This window comes from Cryptomeria japonica, chromosome 3, assembly GCF_030272615.1.
Source record: "Cryptomeria japonica chromosome 3, Sugi_1.0, whole genome shotgun sequence".
NCBI classification, from domain to species: Eukaryota; Viridiplantae; Streptophyta; class Pinopsida; order Cupressales; family Cupressaceae; genus Cryptomeria; species Cryptomeria japonica.
The window spans coordinates 804,053,172-804,070,051 of NC_081407.1; positions in this window are offsets into that span (position 1 = coordinate 804,053,172).

A 16,880-nucleotide genomic window follows, 5' to 3' on the forward strand; every position below is an offset into this window, starting at 1 on the left:
TGGTGGCACAAGTTGCCTTGTTCCACTATGCTACTCCCCCCGAGGAGTAGCATCCTGCAACACATCAATCCTGAAATGATATATCAATGGAAGACCTGACTAATGTGGAGCATAGACTTTTAATTTACCTCTTGAAGGGGTAGCACCCCTAATTCACCTCTCAGATAGGTAAAGGTAACCTTCAGTAGAGGCTTGGTGAATATGTTTGCTAACTACTCCTTACTGGAAACATGTTCCAATACCACCTCTTTGTTCTAAACCTTTTCCCTCAAGAAATGATACTTGAGTTCAAAGTGCTTGGTTCTAGCATGTAAAACCAGATTCTTGGAAATGTTAATTGCACTTGTATTGTCACAAAATATACTTACTAGTTCAGATAAAGGAACTTTGAAACCATTCAATACATGCTGATCCAAATAGTTTGGGTGTAGTTCATAAAAACTGCAACATACTCCACTTCTGTTGTAGACTGAGAGATACAACTCTACTTTTTACTCATCCATGAGACCAATCTACCACCGAGAAAGAGTGCACCACCGGCTGTGCTCTTCCAATCATCTACATTACCAGCCCAATCAACATCTGTGAACACTTTCAGGTTGAAATCATTATTATATGGATACCATAATCCATAGTCAATAGTTCCCTTCAGATATCTAAGAATACACTTGATTGCTACTAGGTGAGATTGTCTTGGGATTTTTTGAAACTGAGCGGTAATACCCACTGCATGTGCAATGTCTGGTCTACTATGCACTACATAATGCAACTTACTAATAATTGATCGGTATTCCTTCTCATTTACCAATGCTGAGTCATCTTATTTTGATAGTTTACAACCGGTCACCATTGGTGTACCAACCAGTTTACTATCTTCCATACCAAAGGTCTTCAACACCTCTTTGACATACTTGGACTGAGTAATAAAGATTCCATTTTTCATTTGTTGAATCTGCAGTCTAATGAAGAACTTAATCTTCCCTATGAGTGACATTTCAAACTCCCTTTTCATCACATCTGCAAAGTCATGACTCATCTTGTCATCTCCACCAAAGATTATGTCATCAACAAATACTTCACAAATCAGAATCTAATCTCCTTCTGATTTCAAGTAGATATTGCTATCTTCACTTGTTCTTTCAAATCCAATCTTCACAAGATGGGAATGCAGGCATTCATACCATGCTCTTGGTGCCTGCTTCAGTCCATACAAGGCTTTATGTAGCCTATGCACCATGTCACTATCTTCTGATAGGGAAAACCCATCTGGTTGCTCTATATACACCTCTTCAAGTATTCCATTTAAAAATGCAGATTTTACATCCATTTGGTATACCTTGAATCCTTTAAAAGTTGCATATACAAGAAGCATACGATCTCCTTCCAATCTTGCTACTGGAGCAAATGTTTCTCCATAGTCTTCTCCTTCTTCTTGAGCATATCCTTTACATACTAGTCTGACTTTGTTCCTTACCACTGTGCCATCCTCATTTAGCTTATTTCTAAAAACCCATTTGGTTCCAATGACATTTTTATGCTCTAGTCTAGGTACCAAAGACCATGTACCATTCTTTTCTATCTGGTCAAGTTCCTCCTCCATTTCCTTGATCTAGTCTTCATCTTTATGTGCCTCTTTGAATGATTTAGGCTCAAATTTAGAGATCATACATGAGCTTTCTCTAACCTTTCTTCTTGTGAAAATTCCTGCATCTTTGTCTCCTATGATCTATTTTGGATCATGATTGAGTTTGACATACCTAGGTATGTTCTTAACAACTTCCTCTCTTGCTTTTCTTCATCATCATCTTCATCAGCATCAATATCTATCGGTGTAGGAGCACAATTACTAGTACTAGGATGATTTGCAACCTGTTCCCAGAAAGTTACTACCTGTTCATCTCCTACTTGCCTACTACTGATTCCCTCTGATTTCTTAGAGTTTTCATCAACCCTAACATTGATGCTTTCAATGATTCTCTGAGTCCTATTATTGAAATATTTGAGAGCTTTACTTTTTGTGGAATATCTTAGGAATATTCCCTCATCACATTTAGCATCAAACTTGCTCTGATGTTCACTCCTCTTGATATAACATTTACTTCTAAATACTTTGAAGTAGCTTACCACTAGTGTCTTACCAGTCCAGTACTCATAAGGAGTCTTATCCTTTTCCTTCTTGATGAGTACTTGGTTCATTGTGTAGACAGCAGTGCTCACCATTTCTCTCCAAAAGGTGTGAGTGACCTTTCCTTGGATCAACATAGTTCTAGCTGCTTCAACCATTGTCTGGTTGTTTCTCTTTGCTAGGCCATTTTGTTGTCGAGTCTAGGGGGTAGACAGTTGCCTCTTGATGCCATTTTCTTCACAATATTTGTTGAATTCACTGGAAGTGAATTCCCCTCATTGATCAATTCTAAGGCATTTGATTCTTCTACCACTTTCCTTTTCTACCAGTGCTCTGAAATCTTTGAACTTTCCAAAGGCTTCAGACTTGTCCTTCAAGAATGTGACCCACATCATTCTTGAGCAATCATCTGTAAGAATCATAAAATACCTATCTCCCTGCACACTCCTAGTTTTCATAGGACCACACAAATTAGTATGCACAAGATCAAGTAAGTTGTCAGCAGTGAATGATTTACCTTTGAAGGTTGAGGAAGACATTTTCCCCAGTTGACATTCTCTACACAAAGGATTTTCTAGTTTGCTCAACATCAGCAGTCCTCTAACTGCCTTGATCTTACTGGCCTTTACTATGCTATCAAAGTTTACATGGTAGAGTCTCCTATGCCATATCCAGCTATCATCAAACTTAGCCATAAGACATGTACTTATATTTGCATTCAGCTGAAATAAGTTACCTTTGTTTTGCATACTGGTGGCCATCATTTCACCATTCTTTCCTTTGATTTTGCACACTCCATTTTTGAATTCCAGAGTGAGTCCACTGTCATTCAGTTGGGCAACACTCAATAGATTGTGTCTGAGACCTTCCACCTAATACACATTGTCAGCACTACTCTTTCCATTTAGAGAGATGGACCCTCTTCCTTTGACCATACAAGGTGCATCATTACCAAAATGAACCACACCACCATCATACTCTTCTAGAGATATAAACTTGCTCTAGTCACCAGTCATATGGTGAGAACAACCACTGTCAATAATCTACTCATTGGAATTATCAAAGTGAGAGACAAGAGCCTTCTTGTTTGACACATCATCCTTGATTGGAACAAACACAATATCTTCATTTTCTTCATCTTCAGATTCCTTGTCTGTGACACCTTCATCAACTGCTACAAAATAGTTTCTTTGGTTTTCTCCTTTGAATTTCTTGAACCTTTCTGGTTTGTCCTTGTTGTCACCATTAGGATAGTTTATAGCGATGTGTCCTATCCGATTACAAGAGAAGCATTTCAAAGGAAGCTTACCTCTGCATTTGTCAGTTCCCTTAGGAAGTCTCTTGGCAAGAAGAGCTTAAAATTCCATCAAAATCTCCTCATCTTCCATTTCTCTGCTCTGTCTTGGTTCACCACTGGTGCTTGCTTCTTTTCATTTTCTGGATGGTGCAGTAGATGCTCTAAAAGCTGATTCAGTCTTCTGAACACTACCATCAAAACTATTTAGCTCATAGGTTAATTTTGCAATGACAGAGTCTAGGGATACCTTAGTCTTGTCTATTGATCTCAACTCCTGAATAGCAGCAAGTCTTATTGCATAGACCAGTAATAAGGACCTCGGGACTTTACTAAGACTAGTAGAATCTTCCATTTTCCCTCCTACACTCTTGATGTCTCCAACAATAGTCTTGATTCTTATTCCATATTGTTGAATGGTCTCACCTTCAACCATTTGCATGTCTTCAAACTTTCCTCTAAGGCTTTCTTACTTAGCTTGTTTCACATGCTCATCACCGCCATAGATATTCTCAAGAGTATCCCATACTTCTTTGGGATTTTCTTTATCTTGGACATCAATAAACTCAATGTCAGATAAGCTACTGATTAGGGCTTCCATGACTTGCCCATTCTCCTGGATCTCTCTCTTTTGATCATCGGTGAGAATACTGGTAGGAATGGCATAGGCATTTTCAACATAGCTCTAGTGCTGAGCACCCATGCTTCTGATGTATATCTTCATTCTGTCTTTCCATATTTTAAAATTGTCTCTATTGAAATTTGGACCTTCCCTCTTCATCATTACAATAGGATCTTTTCCTCAAGAGGTTAAGCTTACAACACAAAGGACCTGGAGGACACTCTACTACCAATTGATAACTCAATGATGAACAGTGAGTACCAAACCAGTACTGAGAGGGGGGAGTGAATCAGTACAGGCACAAAAAGTTTTCCTGAACTGGTTTGATTGTAGATTGTAAACTACTGGCAATCCCTAATACCGGTCCGAACCATAATACTATCGGTGAAACACAGTGCAACTGTGAAAGACATGAACCGGTCAATCTTCTTAGCTTTCCATATAACCTACTCCCTCATTTCCACTTTGTCCTTATGCTTAAACAAATAATCTATCATCAAAGATACAATGATTTACCACTAAACAAGAAATAACAAAACATCACATGAAAGAGGCATCACACATGACACACATATTTTTTCACATGGAAACCCAACTGGGAAAAACCATGGTGGGGATGAATACCCACAAGCTATTTTTGAACTCTTTAGAATTTTGCTCTGTTAGGAGCCTAGTTCGGTTAAACACTATTACAATAGGTTCTGTTAGGAATCGATCCTGTTAGGGATCACCTGGTTAAGGGATGGCTAGAATACCCAGTTAAGGGTTAAACCCTGTTAGAGGTTACCTTGTTAGAGGATTTTATGAACTCAATGGCTTTGAGTCACCCTGTTAAAGGATTTATAGCAAGCTAGTCAAATCTACCTTGTTAAGGGATTTTTGAACTCTTGAAGTGGTTAAAGATCAATAGGTATCACAATGATCTGGTAGTAGCACTCAATTCCAATGCAGATCCACTTTAGTTCCTTCCTTCTGCACACACACTATGTAGGTATCAATCCTGTCAACTAGTCTAGCAAGAATTACGTATCTCTGCACATAGATACACACACAACATTTTCCAACAAATTCAACATGAAACACAATATCAACCTTATAGGAAATAGATAGGTCAGTAACATAAACCCTAAACCCTAAACATTTAGGTTGAGAAATTCAGTTGGTTCAATCCTGACCATTGAACACTTTGCATTTGAATACAATGGTCTTGAATAGAACTCAAGACATTCTCCATCATTTGTTCTTCACCACTTCTTGGAGGTGATAACCCATCACACGTTCTCCACCATTTGTAGAGACTTCGCACATTCCCGAGGTAGATAGCATCAATATCCTTCATGCAAGATCCTTCACGCACACAAGGCTGATGTGGCAACATGATCTGACTTCCATTACAATGCTCACTTCAACCAGAAACCCTAAGACTGAGACTACCAACCGGTAGTCATGCCATATGAACCCTTGATACAAAACATTCCATATACCGGTTCTCATTTTGACATACCGGTTCTGGTTCACAACATCATATCAGTTCTCTTGTTCTCTTTGCAACATACTGGTTTGCTTGGACAAGCATACCGCTTCACTTTTTCACATATGCTGGTTCACAACATCATACTGGTTCTCTTTGTTAGTTGCTTAACTTCAATATACCAGTCCACTCAGCATATTGACATCAATGACAACATATACTATTTTCATGTCATCATGCTCTGTACATATGCCAACAACTAGGTCTAGTCTTAGTTAAATACAACAATCCACCAATCATAGATCTATATCTGTTCTAATTAGCTTTCAGAGAATCAACATCCTTTGTCAACTTGCATCCGATCACCATAGGTGTACCAACTGGTTTAGAGTCCTTAAAACCAAATTTCTTCAGCAATCCTTTCACATACTTGGACTGAGATATGAAAATACCTTTACCCAACTGAGTAATTTGCAATCCCAAAAAGAATTTCATTTCACCAATTATAGACATCTCAAATTCATTATGCATCTCTTCAACAAATTTATTACATAGGCAATCATTTCCTCCAAAGATAATGTCATCAACAAAAAATTCAACAATCAAAATGTTATTATGATCAACCTTGAAATAAAGATTACTGTCAACAGTACCTTTATTGAATCCAAGCTTCATCAAATACTTATCCAATTTGGCATAGTAGGCTCTAGGGGCTTGCTTCAATCCATACAATGCTTTCTTCAACCGACAAACCATGCCCTTTTCATATGTTAGCTAAAATCCATTCAGTTGCTCAATGTAAACGTCTTCTTCTGGCTCACCATTAAGAAACACTAATTTGACATCCATCTGATAAACCTTAAAATCTTTTTGAGCAACATAGGTAAGAAATGATCTAACAACTTCAATTCTAGCTACCAGAGCGAAAGTCTCCACATAATCAATTCCTTCCACCTGTTAATAACCCTTGCAAACAAGTCTAGCTTAATTTCAAACAACTTCACCTTGTTCATTCAACTTATTTCGGAATACCCATTTAGGTGCAATTACTTTTTTATTCTTAGGTCTAGGAACAAGAATCCATGTATCATTTTTCTCAATTTGATTCTGTATACAGTGAAAATAGATAACAACAATGATGAAAGACTAAATGAATTCAGCCACAAAACCCTAGCCTAACAACAATAGAGATCCACCATAACATATGAAGATTACCTAAGACAATGCAAATCAAATGAAATCACCAATATTATACCATCACATGCCCAATAGGGTTTGGATCTTCATTCTTCCTATCTCCATTGATCTTGCTTGATATATTTCCTCTCAGATTTTATGTGCACTAGAGCTCAACAAAGAATCGAAATGTGGTTGCAAGTAGGATCTCATATGAAAAGTGTAGTGTAGTCAAGTGCATAAATTGATTAGCCAGGGTTTGATAATGAAGGAAGCATCTCCTTATATAGAAGACACTATATGAAATGGAGGGATAAGATTGAGAGGTGTAAAAGATAAATGGTCGGCTAGGATTAGAGGGTAGGTAAAAGAAATAATAAAATAATGAAAGGGTAGGTAGTGTATGAATTCAGAGATGAATGACATGTGTCATGGGTAGAAAAGGCTAATCAATTAATTAAATAAATAAAGATTTATTTAATTAATAGAGGAAGTGGGATCAATTAAATAAATAAGATATTTATTTAATTTAGGAAAATGATAATTTAAATAAATAAATGTATTTATTTAAATGAGAAATAAGGCTAGAAGAGGATAAATGAATTAATTAAATAAATAAAGATTTATTTAATTTATAGAAGAATTAGGCTAAAATAATTAAATAAATAAAGATATTTATTTAATTAGACATGACAATTTTAGGTGTCTACATTTTGCCCCTCTTTGAGACATTGCAGCTTGTCGCGTTGTTTCAAAGAAGATAATATGAACTGATACAAAGTTGCCCCAAGATGGGAATGATATGCCCCCTCGAGAGATTGGATGAAAAATATCTAAAAATATCACAGACAATCTCTTGATAAGAAAGAAAGGCTAGAATGGACTGACTAGATAGGATAGAGTGACAAAGTCACGGGATAATGAAGATAGACTCGAGAGACTAGGGCTAGGGTAGTCTATAAGATAGAATACAAGGGAAAACATCCTCATTGTCATCCACACATCCAAGAGATCAGAGTGCAGAGAGAGAAAAGAGCAGTCAGCAGTGATGGCATTGGTGCACAAATTCGATCGTGTTCATTGATTTTAGAGGCCAGCAGATGTAGGAGAGCTGGTGAGTACCGCAAAACCTCCTTGTACTTTGTCACAATAAATGTTTTCATAAATGCATGCTAGGTAATGTAATAAATGCGTGTTTATGTCTTCTAGGCCGAATTGGTAGTTCTGTGATGAATATAAGCTGTCGATTGGATAAGCTGCTGAGAGGATACACTCAAGCAGGTCCTCTAGGGAAGACTAGGATAGATCGAGGCACTTTGTGATGAACAGGGAGTACCAATAGGATAGATAGCAACACTTTGTGATGAACAGTGAGTGTCACTTTAACTAGCATGATTGTTTTGCTTGACTGCGGGAGTACCTACCTATGCTAGAATCGTGAGAGAGATTCCCGTCGACTTAGAGGTTGCAACTAGAGTTGACATTCGAGGACAGGGCTTCCATTGAGGGTATGGGCCTGTGATATATTATGTATGTGCCTAAGTTTCGGGCAAACATGGGGTTGCTGACTGCACTAGCTGAGAGATGGCACTCAGAGACGTGCACTTTCCATTTGCCGATGGGTGAGATGACAGTCACCTTGGAGGATGTTTACAGGATACTATGGGTACCGATCGATGGGGAGCTGATACCCTATGATCAAGAAGGAGATAGGGAGGCCTTGAGATGAGTGTTTCAGGATCCCGACTTAGAGATGAGAGATGGACATGTGGCATGGGACATGATGACAGCGACAGGACTGGCACTACCAGTAGTGTTAGGAGGAGTGATTAGTGGGTTCCTATGTCCAGACAAGGCAACATGAGGGTTGGCTGTGGGTTGGGGGAGCACCTTGGAGACACTGGTTACATAACACACCAGATATGTTTGGGGACCATGTGTGCTGGCACACTTGTATTATGAGCTGCCTCAGTTGTGTATCATGGATCTATAGGATTGGGCTATGAAGTTACATTGTTGCAGGTATGGGCCTATGAGCATCTGTCGGTTACCCAACCGATACACTTCAGGGGCAGGGGTCATGGACGTAGTTTTGTACATTTATATGATATGATTACATCCCAACCATGGATTTGCAGGTTGGAGCATTAGCGTTGAGTCTTGGATGAGATCGACACTGTGATATGGAGGCCATACCTTGGGTGCAAGCAGTGGGAGGAGGACACAGTGGATCTACCTTATACTTTTGAAAGCAAATATCTGATTGGGTGGCTGCCCTATGTACAGCTGATTGATAGGGTATGTAGGCAGTTTGGTCGTATTCAGTAGATGCCACGGGGTTCCGGGATGTATGCTTGGACAGTCAGGGATCAGGCACACTTTGGGCCATTGTTGTCATATGATCAGGCTGTGATGCAGCTGGTAGAGATGGTTCCCTTATCATGGGATATGTGGCCAAATATTGAGGATGAAGCATGGATGCAGAGTACATGACGTATTAGGCTGAGCATCCCTTTCCATGACTAACAGACCCAGGGGAGGTGATAGATGGAGATGGTGGAGGTAGAGGCCAATGAAGGAGGCGGGGTGCAGTTGGAGAGAGGAGGGTGGCTCCACGGAGAGAGGGTGGGGAGGAGAGACAGGCTTGGGTGGTGAGGGGTCATGGTGGATTGCCACTACAGGTGCTAGTAGCACAGGGTCCTAGATAGGTGCAAGGACAGGGGTAGAGGCAGGTATAGGTACAGGCACAGGCACTAGTACAGGGGGAGCCATAGGTAGAGGCACAGGGGTCTGAGGAGAAGGAGGATGAGCTGCTTGAGCTGAGGGAGATCTACTAGGGATAGGCAAATGAGATTTAGGACCTAGAGAGGGAGACAACTAGGCTTAGGAGATGACTGAAGGAGACAGAGCATGAGCGGGATCAGGCTATCCAATGCTATACTGAGGCTAAGAGAGCACTGAGGGATGGGAGGTAGGTGGTAGAGGATACAGGGGCTGGATATGCCTATGTTCTATGGGTAGGGGAGGAGATAGGTTACTGGTGAGACCTATATTATGGGGTAGTGCCACTAGAGCAGTGGGCGAGGAGCTTCCACAGACCATCGCGGAGAACGACAGCTATGGGAGGGAGCTAGAGGAGACAGGTGTCTAGCGGTGGGGTTATGGGTCCTCTACCACCACCAGATAGAGGGGACAGGAGGGATGATCCTAGGGCGGGTCCTTTTAGGGCCCAGACTCCATTGAGGTGAGGCAGCTCCGAGGGAAGGAGTTCATCATAGCCGTAGAGGGCTCCCTATGTATCAGTGTGTTGTAACATTTTGTATTATGATGTAGACACCTTCGGGTGATTTTGTAGCCATATGATTTTGACATCATTGTATCATGACACTTTATATATATATATATATATATGAGATGATTCATCTTTGCGGCAGCTATATGCATGTGTACCTATGCGATCAGATGTTTCATGATGTATGTTTCTATGTGATGGATTATGATATGGATGTAAATATGTACATAATGAAATGCAATATTTTTGTTCTTTTATGTTTTATATGTTATGCCAACGCAAATGTGAATGTATGAAATGCAGATGAATATGATAATGCAAACGACTATATACATGATGAGAATGTAAAATGTGCTAACATGTGTTGTGTGTAGGATGTGATACAATTGTGATATCTATATGTATGTATGAAATGCTAACATGTGATAATGTAGGTGCAACTACATGAAATGCAAATGTTTTTGGTGTGTCATTATACTTAGTCATGTGATAATGGGCTACACGGACTCAAGAAAGATGATGGAAGTCAATCAAGAAAGGGGGATGGAAGATAGAAGATATGAAAGTGAAAAGAGCTTCTTGTGCGTTATCATCATTAAGCTTTATTATGGAAAGTAGGTTATGACAATCGAGGCATATGTTCGACCTAGAAAGTCATTGTACCTATTTGCATGGAGATAAGATAGTTTCAAACAAGGAATGCCCCATTTCATACTAGAATCATAGTGTCCTCATATCCTTGGACAAGTCATAGCATTACTAAGAGACAGTCCACAGACAGCAAAGAAAAATAGGTGACGATACCCCATCCTCACCTTTCTACTCAAAGACATCTCGAAAACGCTAAAAGACATGTCACCAGAAAGATAAAATCAAAAGAAAACCATGATTCAATACCAACATCCACTGTAGTCCTCAAGTTTAGTGTTTCTTGTCACCTGTATAAGTCTATTTGATTGTGGTCACAATGTTTACTTTCACAAAAAGGATAGATAGCACTAAACCATAATTTTGTCTGAGTTTGTTGAAAGATTTGATTTGTTGAAGCCAATTGTTGCTGCTGTGTCTCATCTGAAACTGACTGAATCCATGAAATTGATACTTTATTACAAAGAAGATAGAACTTTATTGTGAATTGGCGATGCAAATGCTGCTTTATTGCGGATTGTGCACGAATAAACTAAAGGAAACTGGAAGAAACTATACTCCTCGAAACATGTGATGCTCTCAGTTCCACACCCATCACTAGATGTGGGATTTGCCTTAGCCATAGATAGGAGCTGATTTATTATGGATGGAGAAAGGTGAAAAGGGAGGTTATTATGGATGGCTAACCAATCTTGGGTAGATAAATAACAAGCCATGATGGGAATGGGTAAGTTTATTATGAATGGATAGGTTGTGAGTGTGTGCAAAGTGAAAGGATGAAATAAAATCCTGAAGGAGGGAGGAGCAATGTCTCTATGCATGGCATTGGTAACCCAGTTTTCACCATGGTACTTGCCCAGGGTGCCACCGAAGTGGTTTTCACCATTGGATGAAATATTTTTCTTTACTTTTTTTTTTGTTGTCACAAGGTGCATGTTTGCCAGGTTTTCACCAAGTAACGATTTTTTTGTTTTATGAATTTTTTTTGTATTTCTGAATTAGGATATTCCAAAGAGCTATGTGTAAAACCTACAAAGGTGCATGCTATTGATAGGATCCTCTAAATGTTCACCCTCTATGGTTGAGAGCTGATATGCACAAGATCCATATGCTATTGTAATGGTGTAAGGACCAAGCCAGTTTGGTTCAAACTTGCCCTTCTTCTCTCTGTCTTGCTGATTTTTGGGATTTTCTCTGAGAACCAAATCACCTACCTCAAATGTGCGAGGCTTGAATTTGTGATTGTAGTTGTGACTCATTCATTGTTGATAGGCCTTGAGATGATTAAAAGCAATTTGTCTTCATTCATCCAATAGTTCAAGTTCTTCTAAGTGAGAGACCCTATAGCCTTCATCACTGATAATGTTTTGCAAAGAGACTCGTAAAGAGGGTAGCTCGACCTCAATAGGAAAGATAGCTTCAGTGCCATAAACAAGTGAATAGGGTGTAGCTCTTGTAGGTGTACGGACACTTGTGCGGTAGGCCCAAAGTGCAGGATTAAGTTGGATATGCCAATTATGGCCAGCGTCGTCGACTATCTTTTTTAAGATTTTAAGGATTGTTTTATTAGATGCCTCAGCTTGACCATTACCTTAGGGGTAATATGGTGTGGAGAAATGATTGGAAATATGGAAGCGGTCACAGAGTTCACAAACATCCTAATTTTTGAAGGGACACCTGTTATCGGTGATAATGGAAATAGGAATACCGTATTGACAAATGATATAGTTGAGAATGAATGTAGAAATTTGTTTTCTAGTGACTTGCATGAGAGGCACAACTTCGATCCATTTTTTGAAATACTCTGTGGCAGTTATAATGAATTTATGACCATTGGAGGATGGAGGGTGAATCTTGCCTATGAGATCGAGTCCCCACTAACAAAAGGGCCAAGGAATTGCAATTGGTTGAAGTTCTTATGCTGGCACATGGATGAGGTCTCCATGAAGTTGACATTGCTTACATTTCCTAACAAACTGATATGAATCTTTTTCTATACTGGGCCAGTAATATCCAATCCTGATAAGTTTCTTGGCTAAGGTAGGACCACTAGAATGTGGACCACATATCCCTTCATGTACTTCACATAACTCAATCTGAGCTTCATCACTTTCCAAACATCTAAGAAGAGTGCCATGTAGACCTCAACGGTATAGGACATCAGCTAAAATGACGTATCGAGAAGATTGACGAATGAAAGTGCGATGTTGGTTATTGAATAAGTCAGGAGGGAAGGTATTATCACGAAGGTATGTGAAAATGGAACCATATAACTGGGACTCAGGATCGACGACACATATTATCTTAGTAGGAGTGAATTCATATGAAGGAACCAAAAGGTTATCCACCAAGAACTCATAGCAGGTCTCATTCGGAGGTAGATCAATCAGTGAAGCAATTGTAGCCATGGCATCTGCGGCTCGATTCTACTCTCTTGGTATCTGCTCAAAGTCTATCTTTGTGAAATGTTGTTTCAGGTCATCCACCATTCTTTTGTAAGGCATCAATTTCTCATCCTTTGTTTGGTAATCATTAGTTTCTTGATGAATTACAAGTTGAGAGTCCCCAAAAACATGAAGTTCCTGGATCTTCCACTAAATGGAAATTTGTAATCCAATTGTTAATGCCTCATATTCTGCTATATTATTAGTGCAGGGAAATGATAATCAATATGATTTTGGTATAGAATCCCCTTGAGGAGTTATGAAGAGGATGCCAGCTCCTGCCCCATGCTATGTGTATGAGCCGTCAAAGTATAATTGCCATGGTTTTGCATGTGACACTGTTAAAATAGATTCATTTGGAAATTTTGAAATTAGAGGAACATCATCTATCATGGGGGCATCTACTAACTAATCTGTGATAGCTTGTCCTTTTATTGCTTTTCTGTCCACATACTCGTTGTTAAATTCACTTAGGATCATTACCCATTTGGCTAGTCGCCCAGTAAGCGCTGCTTTATTGAGAAGGTATTTCAATGGATCGATCCTTGCAACCAACTTAGTCTTATGAGTTAGCATGTAATGTCTTAATTTCTGCGAAGCAAAGACCATGGCGAGACATGCACGCTCAATTGGTGTGTATTTTAGCTCATATCCCACCAATGTGGGACTGATATAGTATACTACCTTTTCTTTGCCCTCAGCAACTTGTTGTGCTAAGAGTGCCCCCAGTGATGTTGAAGTAGCTGATATGTATAGTAATAAAGGCTGATCTGGAACTGGTAGCATCAAAACTGATAGATTCAGAAGATAATCTTTGAGTATCTGGAAATCCTGTTGACAATTATCATCCCATTTGAATTTGATGTTTTTATGTAGCAAGTGCTGAAAGGGATTACATTTGTTTGCAAGTTGTGCTATGAATCTTCGTATGGATTGAAGTCTCCCTTGTAAAGATTGAAGCTGACTGATGTTTCATGGTGGTTGCATCTCTAGGATGGCCTTGACTTTTGTTGGATCGGCTTCAATTCCTCTTTTTTATACAATGAATCATAGGAGCTTCCCAGAGGTTACTCCAAAGACACATTTCTTGGGGTTTAATCTTACTTTATATTTTTCCAACCAATCAAAGACGACTAAAAGTATGTCCAAATGTGTATTTCTATCTATTGATTTTCCCAAGAGGTCGTCAACATAATCTTCCATAGTAATGTGCATGAGATCATGAAAGATAGTAGTCATGGCTCTTTGATATATAGTGCCTACATTTTTTAGCCCAAAGGGCATGACATTCCAACAGAAAGTTCCCCAAGGACAAGTGAATATTGTTTTGTGCTGGTCTTTGGATGCAATTTTTATTTGATTGTAACTAGAGAATCCATCCATCAAGGATAACATCGCATGATCTGCTGTGAGATCGACAATCAAGTCAATATTTGGTAACGGAAAATCATTCTTAGGACAAGCTTTGTTGATGTCTCTGGAATCCATACATATTCTGATACTACGATTTGGTTTATTGAAAAGTACTAAGTTCTATTTTGACTAATAATGCCACTTATGGATGCATCTTTCTTAATTTTTGTTTCACTAGTTTTGCCCGTGGTTTAACTGTCAAATGATGCATTACCAAATCCGGATCCAATCTAAGCATATCAGCGTATGACCATGCAAAGTTGATTTGTCGCTCCATGAAGAAACTTGTGAATTTTGACCTTTCTAACTCTGTCAAAGATTGAGCTAGGAATATGTTGTGTGGAACTTCTATACCAATGTTTGTTTTGATAGTCTCTTCTACAAACATGGATGACTTTTCCTCATATGATGCTGGGAGAATGTCGAGCCTTCCATCTTCAGGTGCCTCAGAGAGGTTTTTGCCCTTAGATACGTCCTTTCTTTTTACTTTTTTGGGGTCAGACAGCACCACAGTGTGGTTTTTTCCATAAGACCCTTGGTTTGTTTTTATTTTTACATTTTTCCGACTAGAAGGCTCGACACCCTCACCAAAATATGCCACTCTATTGAGTTCTATAGTGTATCTTACTTTATGGTCCCCAGGGGGAAGATCATCTCGTATGCCAAGATAATCAATAAAAGCTTCATTATTTTGGAATGCGTCAAACTATGCAGGTCCTTCATGGTCCCAGTCAATGAGTTGGTGGTGAACAAGGGGAAGGACTTTGATGTCCTCAAAGTTAGCGGGGTTAAGGGTGAAGATGTAGTTATATTTAGGTATGTCGAGGTAGTTATCGAGGTCATCGTTGGCACTCTCCTCATTAGTCTTGATTGTGAACGAATCCAGATTATCATCACTAGTAGCGCATTCCGGGACAGGTGTTCTCATTCTATGTGATTTCAACCTAAGAGCTAGAGGCAAAGACTGTATGGGTTCCTCTGGGGTTGTTTCTTGACCAACTTTGAATTTCCTATTAAATTCCTCTTCTTCTATTGGTTCACTTGGTTCTCTGAATGTCTCGGTGAGCTCAATGTCACTAGAGGATTTATCTGAACCCCATTCCCATTCATTGGAGTCTATGGAATAGCGATTCTCCTGTTGAATTTTGGATGATCATCTCAGTTTTCAATCTCAAGTTATTACAATATATGAATGGATTAGGATCACCATTAACTGTTATTTCAACTCCATTGTGGGGAAACTTAATGCATTAGTGATATGTAGATGGGACTGCCCTCATTTCATGAATCCAAGGACATCCTAGCAATATGTTGTATGTGAGCTCTAGATCTAGAACTTGACAAACCGCATCCTTTGTAACCGGCCCAACTCTGAGAGGTAAGGTGACTGTGCCTTTGGATGAACGCTCTTCATCATCATATGCCTTGATGGTAATTTTGTTTGTAGCATTCACAACTTTATTAGAATATCCCAATTGTTTAATATTGCTCAATGTACAAATATTTAGACCTGCTCCTCCATCTATCAGGACTCATTTTATGCAGTGTTTGTGTATGAAGGCTTCAATGTGTAAAGGTGCATTATGCGGCTAACTTATGGAGGCATCATCAGCTTTTGTGAATGTAAGGGAGTGTGGAATGGAAAGGTATCCCACCATGGCTTGAAACTAGTCCACGTTTAGATCAACAGGAATAGCAGTTTCTCTCAAGATTTTGTCAAGAATGGATTTATGTGTGGGGGATATGCATAGGAGCTCAAGAATGGAGATGAGCATGGGTGTCTTCCCTAGCTGTTCTACAAGGTCATACTCAAGTTTGGTGGATGAGGAAGTGGTGTTCTTGGCTGGAGCACCTTGCAAAGTGAATTTACCTCGATGGGTTGTAACATGACATTCGGAGGTAGGTTCAGAAGAGGATCCAATGCCTTTTAGGACAATCTTAGGTCTATGGGTAGAATTCTCAGGCATTTTTTCCTTGATGATAATGGTAGAGACATAATTGTCTATTGAAATATGATTGATAGTTGAATCATAGTTGTAGGATGCTCTGGCATAGTTGGTCTGGTCATTTGTGGCTTTAGACTTTCCCTTGTCATGCTTTGGGAATGGTTCCTTAAACATTTCATGTTCTTGATTGGATGAGAGTCCTTCTATTTCAATGTCACCTCTATCAATAAGATCTTATATGATGTTCTTCAGCTGATGACAATTTCCTATCTTATGACCCTTGCTCTTGTCAAATTCACAGTATTCATCGTCATTCCACCAATTTGGTTTAACCTTTGGTTCATATGGAGGAAAATCTGGAATAGCGATTACTTTGTTTGCCACTAGCTTTTTGAAAACTGACTCTAGTGGTTCTCCCAATAGAGTGTACTTCCTTCGTGACTTGGAAG